Source organism: Oncorhynchus nerka, linkage group LG14 (assembly GCF_034236695.1).
Source record: "Oncorhynchus nerka isolate Pitt River linkage group LG14, Oner_Uvic_2.0, whole genome shotgun sequence".
NCBI lineage: Eukaryota > Metazoa > Chordata > Actinopteri > Salmoniformes > Salmonidae > Oncorhynchus > Oncorhynchus nerka.
The window spans coordinates 38,249,869-38,258,962 of NC_088409.1; positions in this window are offsets into that span (position 1 = coordinate 38,249,869).

Here is a 9,094-nt window from a genome sequence, read left to right on the forward strand (position 1 = left end):
GGAGCTTTCAAACATAGAAAGAACAATAAATCCCCAGATGTTGATGGAATTACATCAGAATTTGACAAATTATTTTCTGAACAAGTAGCTCCCTTCCTACTTGAAGTCTTTTTAACGAGTATTAAAAACAATGTTCTCCCTCCTACAACGAGCCAGAGGTTAATAACACTGATACCTAAGCCTAAAAAAGAAATGCTGCTCATCGATAACTGGCGTCCAATTTGACTTCTCAATAATGACTTTAAGATATAAGCCTTACTACTTGCAAAAATAATTAAATAAGTCCTGGATGCAATCATTGATGAAACACGGTCTGGCTTTATGAAGAACAGTCATATTTCTAACAAAATCAGCCTAGTATTAGACACACTTGACTACTCAGACCTAATAACTGAGGATAGCTTCATATTATTTTTTGATTTTTATAAAGCATTTGACACAGTAGACCATCAGTTCCTCTTCCACTCCCTTGAGAAATTTGTCTTTGGGGATTATTTCTGTACGGCTATTAAGACTCTATAGAAATGGTAACAGCTCTGTCAAACGGAAACATGGCACCTACATTACATTACATTTACATTTAAGTCATTTAGCAGACGCTCTTATCCAGAGCGACTTACAAATTGGTGCGTTCACCTTATGACATCCAGTGGAACAGCCACTTTACAATAGTGCATCTAAATCTTTTAAGGGGGTTAGAAGGATTACTTTATCCTATCCTAGGTATTCCTTAAAGAGGTGGGGTTTCAGGTGTCTCCGGAAGGTGGTGATTGACTCCGCTGTCCTGGCGTCGTGAGGGAGTTTGTTCCACCATTGGGGGGCCAGAGCAGCGAACAGTTTTGACTGGGCTGAGCGGGAACTGTACTTCGTGGGGTTTCAGGTGTCTCCGGAAGGTGGTGATTGACTCCGCTGTCCTGGCGTCGTGAGGGAGTTTGTTCCACCATTGGGGGGCCAGAGCAGCGAACAGTTTTGACTGGGCTGAGCGGGAACTGTACTTCCTCAGTGGTAGGGAGGCGAGCAGGCCAGAGGTGGATGAACGCAGTGCCCTTGTTTGGGTGTAGGGCCTGATCAGAGCCTGGAGGTACTGAGGTGCCGTTCCCCTCACAGCTCCGTAGGCAAGCACCATGGTCTTGTAGCGGATGCGAGCTTCAACTGGAAGCCAGTGGAGGGAACGGAGGAGCGGGGTGACGTGAGAGAACTTGGGAAGGTTGAACACCAGACGGGCTGCTGCGTTCTGGATGAGTTGTAGGGGTTTAATGGCACAGGCAGGGAGCCCAGCCAACAGCGAGTTGCAGTAATCCAGACGGGAGATGACAAGTGCCTGGATTAGGACCTGCGCCGCTTCCTGTGTGAGGCAGGGTCGTACTCTGCGGATGTTGTAGAGCATGAACCTACAGGAACGGGCCACCGCCTTGATGTTAGTTGAGAACGACAGGGTGTTGTCCAGGATCACGCCAAGGTTCTTAGCGCTCTGGGAGGAGGACACAATGGAGTTGTCAACCGTGATGGCGAGATCATGGAACGGGCAGTCTTTCCCCGGGAGGGAGAGCAGCTCCGTCTTGCCGAGGTTCAGCTTGAGGTGGTGATCCGTCATCCACACTGATATGTCTGCCAGACATTCAGAGATGCGATTCGCCACCTGGTCATCAGAAGGGGGAAAGGAGAATATTAATTGTGTGTCGTCTGCATAGCAATGATAGGAGAGACCATGTGAGGTTATGACAGAGCCAAGTGACTTGGTGTATAGCGAGAATAGGAGAGGGCCTAGAACAGAGCCCTGGGGGACGCCAGTGGTGAGAGCGCGTGGTGAGGAGACAGATTCTCGCCACGCCACCTGGTAGGAGCGACCTGTCAGGTAGGACGCAATCCAAGCGTGGGCCGCGCCGGAGATGCCCAACTCGGAGAGGGTGGAGAGGAGGATCTGATGGTTCACAGTATCGAAGGCAGCCGATAGGTCTAGAAGGATGAGAGCAGAGGAGAGAGAGTTAGCTTTAGCAGTGCGGAGCGCCTCCGTGATACAGAGAAGAGCAGTCTCAGTTGAATGACTAGTCTTGAAACCTGACTGATTTGGATCAAGAAGGTCATTCTGAGAGAGATAGCGGGAGAGCTGGCCAAGGACGGCACGTTCAAGAGTTTTGGAGAGAAAAGAAAGAAGGGATACTGGTCTGTAGTTGTTGACATCGGAGGGATCGAGTGTAGGTTTTTTCAGAAGGGGTGCAACTCTCGCTCTCTTGAAGACGGAAGGGACGTAGCCAGCAGTCAGGGATGAGTTGATGAGCGAGGTGAGGTAAGGTAAGGGAGAAGGTCTCCGGAAATGGTCTGGAGAAGAGAGGAGGGGATAGGGTCAAGCGGGCAGGTTGTTGGGCGGCCGGCCGTCACAAGACGCGAGATTTCATCTGGAGAGAGAGTGTGAAAAAGATTTGAGTTAAAGAAAGGAATTAGGCAAGGTTGTCCTATCTCTCCGTATCTGTTTTTATTAATCACCCAACTTCTTACAAATTCTTTAACTAATAGTCCTGTACAAGGTATTTCCATAGCTGGTAAAGAAATGATTAAAAGCCAGCTGGCTGGCAATACTACACTTTTTCTGAAAGACGCTAACGAAATTCCCATATCGATCAATGTGATACTATCCTTTTCCAAAGCGTCTGGTTTATATCTTAACATGAATACACGTGAACTCATGGCTGTCAAAGATTGTGACACCTTCATATTATGGTATTCCAGTGAAAGAAGAACTTACATATTTAGACATAACCATTACTAAGGATCAGAAGTCTAGAGGCTTACTAAATTTTAACCCTCTTATTAAAAACCCCCAGAAGCTAAATCAATGGCTACAGAGTGACTTAACTTTAAAAGGAAGAGTCCTAATAACTAAGGCTGAAGGTATCTGTCACACTCTGACCATAGATAGCGGTTTATTCTCTATGTTGGTTGGGTCGGGTGTGATTTAGGGTGGGTTATCTAGGGGAATTGTATTTCTATGGTGGCCTGATATGGTTCCCAATCAGAGGCAGCTGTTTATTGTCTCTGATTGGGGATCATATTTAGGTAGCCATTTCCCATTGTTGCTTTTGAGCCCTACAAGGCTGTACATTCGTTTGTTTGTTTTATCCTCTTTATTGTTTTTGTTGCTGGTTCACATTCTAATAAATTATGATGAACCCAAATCACGCTGCGCCTTGGTCTACCCATTTCGACGAGCATTAAAGTATCTCTAGGCTAACATATGGCGCTCTATCTTTATCTCTTGATGGTAAAATCAGCAAAGAGATAGAGCAGATGCTTTTCAACTTTCTGTGGAGAAACCGTACCCAATACATTAGGAAAACTGTTAAACTGTTGTAATGAACACTTATGAGTATGGTGGAATGAATTTTCTGGACTTTACCACCTTAAATAATACTTTTAAGTTCAATTGGAAAGAACAATTCCTAAGAAGACCCACTTCTATGTGGAATTTTATTCCTCATCATGTCTTCTCTACTTTTGGTGGCCTTAACTTCATGTTGGTTTGCAATTATAATATTGACAAAGTTCCAGTGAAACTCTCTGCTTTTCATCGGCAGGTTTTCTTGTCATGGTCCTAAATTTATAAGCATCATTTTTCTCCACACAGATATTATATATGGAATAATCGGGATATATTGTATAAAAATAATTATTTGTTTTTAGAATATTGGTTCCGAAATAATAAATATCTTATTGGTGAGCCAACTAGTATTTGTTTCTCTTTTGGTCCATTCAACAACAGAGTGATACGAATCTTGTGTCAGCAGGATGTTGACCTTATGTCATGCCTTATTGGAACGGTTTTGTTGATAGTATCTGTTGGAAAAAGTTTGGATGATGCCATACACATACCTACTCGTTAACAAAATGAAAGAAGTTTCGTTTAAAATTATTCATAAATATTATCTTGCCAACCACTATATGAAGAAGTTTAAGAAAAACATAATCTCCAATTGTACCTTTTGTAATGACCATCCAGAAACGGTGTTGCATCTTTTTGGCATTGTATTCATGTAAGGAAACTGTGGCAAGACATCATTAGATTTATAATTGAACACATTTATGAAGATTTTACACTATTGTGGAGAGATGTACTGCTTGGATTGTTTACCTACGATAGAAATAAGTTGAAACAATTTTATGTAATTAATTTCATTATTCTTTTGGCCAAATTTCTACTCGCAAATGTACATTTACAAACAAAACACCACATTTTCTTACCTTACAAAAATAAATTGAACTGTATTTTAAGACAATTAAACACTACTAACAAAAAAATCTGTTAGAATTATAAGTGTATGTATGTCCCATCAGGTCCTTGTGTAATGTGATATTGTACCCCCTAGCCCAATTATTCTTTGTGTGTTATTTAGATATATTTATATTCCCCCATGTACTTTCTGTACACCTTATAGGATGTAGTCTGCCATCAAAATCCAAAGAAGAAGAAGCCGCTGTCAACAGGAAAACACAAGTGAGAAGATGGTGGAACTGGATGTTCTGTTTGAATCAGATGGTGTGTCGAGGGGAGATTTTTTTTTCTCACCTTTATTTAACCAGGTAGGCTAGTTGAGAACAAGTTCTCATTTGCAACTGCGACCTGGCCCAGATAAAGCAAAGCAGTTCGACACATACAACAACACAAGAGTTACACATGGAATAAAACAAACATACAATCAAAAATGCAGTAGAAAAATCTATATACAGCATGTGCAAATGAGGTAGGATAAGAGAGGTAAGGCAGGGTAGCCTAATGGTTAGAGCGTTGGACTAGTAACCGGAAGGTTGCAAGTTCAAACCCCCAAGCGGACAAGGTACAAATCTGTTGTTCTGCCCCTGAACAGGCAGTTAACCCACTGTTCCTAGGCCATCATTGAAAATAAGAATATGTTCTTACTTGCCTAGTTAAATAAAGGTAAAAATGAATGTGCAAGTAGAGGTACTGGGGTGCAAAAGAGCAAGATAAATAAATAAATACAGTATGGGAATGAAGTAGATTGGATGGGCTAATTACAGATGAACTATGTGCAGTGAGCTGCTCTGACAGTTGGTGCTTAAAGCTAGTGAGGGAGGTAGGAGTCTACAGCTTTAGAGATTTTTGCAGTTCGTTCCAATCATTGGCAGCAGAGAACTGGAAGGAGAGGCGGCCAAAGGAAGAATTGGCTTTTGGGGTGAACAGTGAGATATACCTGCTGGAGCGCGTGCTATGGGTGGGTGCTGCTATGGTGACCAGTGAGCTGAAATAAGGCGGGGCTTTACCTAGCAGAGACATGTAGATTACCTGGAGCCAGTGGGTTTGGTGACGAGTATGAGGCTTTGCTGACAAAACGGATGGCACCGTGATAAACTGCCTCCAATTTGTTGAGTAGAGTTTTGGAGGCTATTTTATAGAGGACATCACCGAAGTCGAGGATCGGCAGGATGGTCAGTTTCACGAGGGTATGTTTGGCTGCATGAGTGAAGGATGCTTTGTTGCGAAATAGGAAGCCGATTCTAGATTTAATTTTGGATTGGAGATGCTAAATGTGAGTCTGCAAGGAGAGTTTACAGTCTAGCCATACACCTAGGTATTTGTAGTTGTCCACATATTCTAAGTCGTGATGCTGGACGGGCGTGTAGGTGGGGGCAGTGATCGGTTGAAGAGCATGCACTTAGTTTTACTTGCATTTAAGAGCAGTTGGAGGCCACGGAAGAAGAGTTGTATGGCATTGAAGCTCGTCTGGAGGTTAGTTAAGACTGTGTCCAAAGATGGGCCAGATGTATACCGAATGGTGTCGTCTCCATAGAGGTGGATCAGAAAATCACCAGCAGCGAGAGAGACATCATTGATGTACAGTGAGGGAAAAAGTATTTGATCCCCTGCTGATTTTGTGCGTTTGCCCACTGACAAAGAAATGATCAGTCTATAATTTTAATGGTAGGTTTATTTGAACAGTGAGAGTGTCACGTTCTGACCTTAGTTCCTTTGTTTTGTCTTTTGTTTTTGTATGGTCAGGGCGTGAGTTGGGAGGTTGTCTAAGTTAGTTTTTCTATGATTTTCTATTTCTGTGTTTGGCCTGAAATCAGAGGCAGCTGTCAATCGTTGTCCCTGATTGAGAACCATATTTAGGTAGCCTGTTTTCCTTTGTGTTTTGTGGGTGATTATTTTCAGTCTTTGTGTGTCTGCACCAGACAGAACTGGTTCGGTTGTTTCTTTGTTGTTTTTGTTATTCAGTGGTCAGTTTTGATTATTATTAAATAAGATGAACACTAACCAAGCTCGACGAAGTGTACGAAGACACTCTCCAGGAAGTTTCTTACCTATAAGGACAGCAGCCTCAGTGAAGGCATGGACATGCAAGTGCACACTGTGTACAGCAACTTACCAGTTAGTGACACAAAACTGAAGGAGATCCAAGCAGAAACAGAAAATGACTCACAACTCGCACATGTGAGTAAAGTCATACAGGATGGATGGCCTGAGGAGAGGAGAAAATGCCCTCAGAGCGTCTCAGAATTCTGGAACCATCGTGATGAACTATCACAGATCAACGGAATAATTTTCAAAGGAGAGAAAATCATTATTCCTACCAGTCTCAGAGAAGAAATTTTGACAAAGATCCATGCTGGACACACGGGCATGGAAAAGTGCAAACGGAGAGCACGGTACATTTTGTTTTGGCCCGGCATGTGCAAACAAATAGAGGACATTGTTGGTAAATGCGCCATATGTCTTGAACGACGCCCCTCAAACACCAAAGAGCCAATGTTACATCACTGTATCCCAGACAGACCTTGGCAGGTCGTGGCAACCGTTCTGTTCACCTGGAACAACGAGGACTACATTGTAACAGTGGACCACTACAGCAGATACTTCGAACTCGACAAGCTTCACAGCACCACATCTGCTGCTGTGATACACAAGCTGAAAGCAGCCTTTGCCAGGCATGGTATTGTTGAGACTTTAATATCTGACAATGGGCCCTGTTACAAATCAAATGAGTTTGAATCCTTCACAAAAGCATGGGAGTTTACACATGTCACCACAAGCCCACATTAATGTCAAAGTAATGGCCTTGCTGATAAATTGCTAAATCACTCATGGACAAAGCAAAAGCAGACAAGAGAGACCCCTACACCAGTCTCCTTGAATACCGCAACACTCCAGTTGACATCTTCAAATCACCAGCCCAGCTGTTGATGAGCCGTAGACTTCGCTCAATCCTTCCCAGCACTAACCAGCAGCTACAAGGAAATGCATGAAAAATGTGCACCGAGACAACAGCAACAAAAGCGATACTACGACAGGTCAGCTAGACCACTGCCACCACTGATCGACGGAGAGTCAGTTAGAATCCAGGAGCATGGCCTCTGGAAGCCAGCAGTCGTCATCCAGCCAGCTGACACTGAACGTTCATATCACGTCCGCACCGCAGAAGGAGCGGTGTACCGCCAAAATCGTAGTCATCTACTGAACATAAAAAAACAATACACTGATGAGATGAACTGTTCCCCTGAAAGAGAACGTGGTGGACTACACACAGCACAACATACACCATACTTACCTGCAACACCACAAGAGCTGTTGACTGACACAGAAGCATGCTCAGCATCATATCGCAGAAGGTCAGGAAGAGAGGTCAAGCCCAGGTCTGTCCCAGACCTGTGAAATGTCAAAGGGTGTAGGTGGATCGCTGCCCTAAGAGTTCCAGACTGTAAATTGTTATAGAAAGTTCACTTGAAATGCTTTGCTATTGTATTTGTTTGAAATGTTAAGATGTCATTTCTTCTGTGAAAGCTGAGTTGCTTCAGAATCCCTTGTTCGAACGTAACAGTATGTTGGATCATTGTTTCAGAGTCTATGTTGATTCAGTTGGTGTAGTGTGCAATATAAATGGTTACTTACCTTGAGTTCAAACTGCAGAGCATGTATTCAAAAGAAACGCTTAGAATATGTAAACATTTTGTTTTAAAAGAAGGGGGATGTAATATTCATGTGTCAACATACTGAATTATAATTGGATGCATTTTACCGCCGTATGCTATGATTGGTTAAGACCACCCAGATGGTTAGGTCATGGTCAGTTGATCATGGTTGGAGATACGTGAACATGGAAGTTATAGCTAGCTAATAAAGAGCTACGTTAAGAAATATCCTGTAGTACTGCATTTTATTATTTTGTACAAAGCGTGCAAAACAAGACACCAGGCGAGGCAATCATCCTCAACACTGTTGTCTGCCAATAAGAATGTGGTGATTGACAGAGTCGAAAGCCTTGGCCAGGTCGATGAATACGGCTGCACAGTATTGTCTCTTATCGATGGCGGTTATGATATCGTTTAGGACTTTAAGCGTGGCTGAGGTGCACCCATGCCCAGCTCTGAAACCAGATTGCATAGCGGAGAAGGTACGGTGGGATTCGAAATGGTCGGTATCTGTTTGTTGACTTGGCTTTCGAAGACCGTAGAAAGGCTGGGTAGGATAGATATAGGTCTATAACAGTTTGGGTCTAGAGTGTCTCCCCCTTTGAAGAGGGGGATGACCGCGGCAGCTTTCCAATCTTCTCAGACGATACGAAAGAGAGGTTGAACAGGCTAGTAAATAGGGGTTGCAACAATTTCAGCAGATAATTTTTTAGAAAGAAAAGTAAAGTGGTAGTAGAAGATAGTAAATCCAAGCCTAGTTCTGATATTTTTTTGGTCAGAGTGAGGGTTTTGGATGGAAACACATCTCTGCTGAGAAAATGGATTTAGTTTGTATGCAGATTTTAGAATATTCACATGAACATCTGTTGCCAATTGGATGGAAGCCTAACTACTGTCAGTAAAAACTAAATGCACAACATTCAACACTTGGCAGACATTTGATACAGGTCGAAGGTAAGATCATCAGTACATAGTTACATCAGATAATGATAGAGTAACAGGCGCCAAACGGCTTCATTAAATATGGTACTTAAACATTCATGGTTAACTCCTTTTTCCCTTCCCCAAGAGAATGCTTCTGTCTGCATCTCCCCACAGATACAATCTACTGCAGCCCTCATCCTCCACATACAATCTACTGCAGTCCTCATCCTCCACATACAACTCCCGTTCT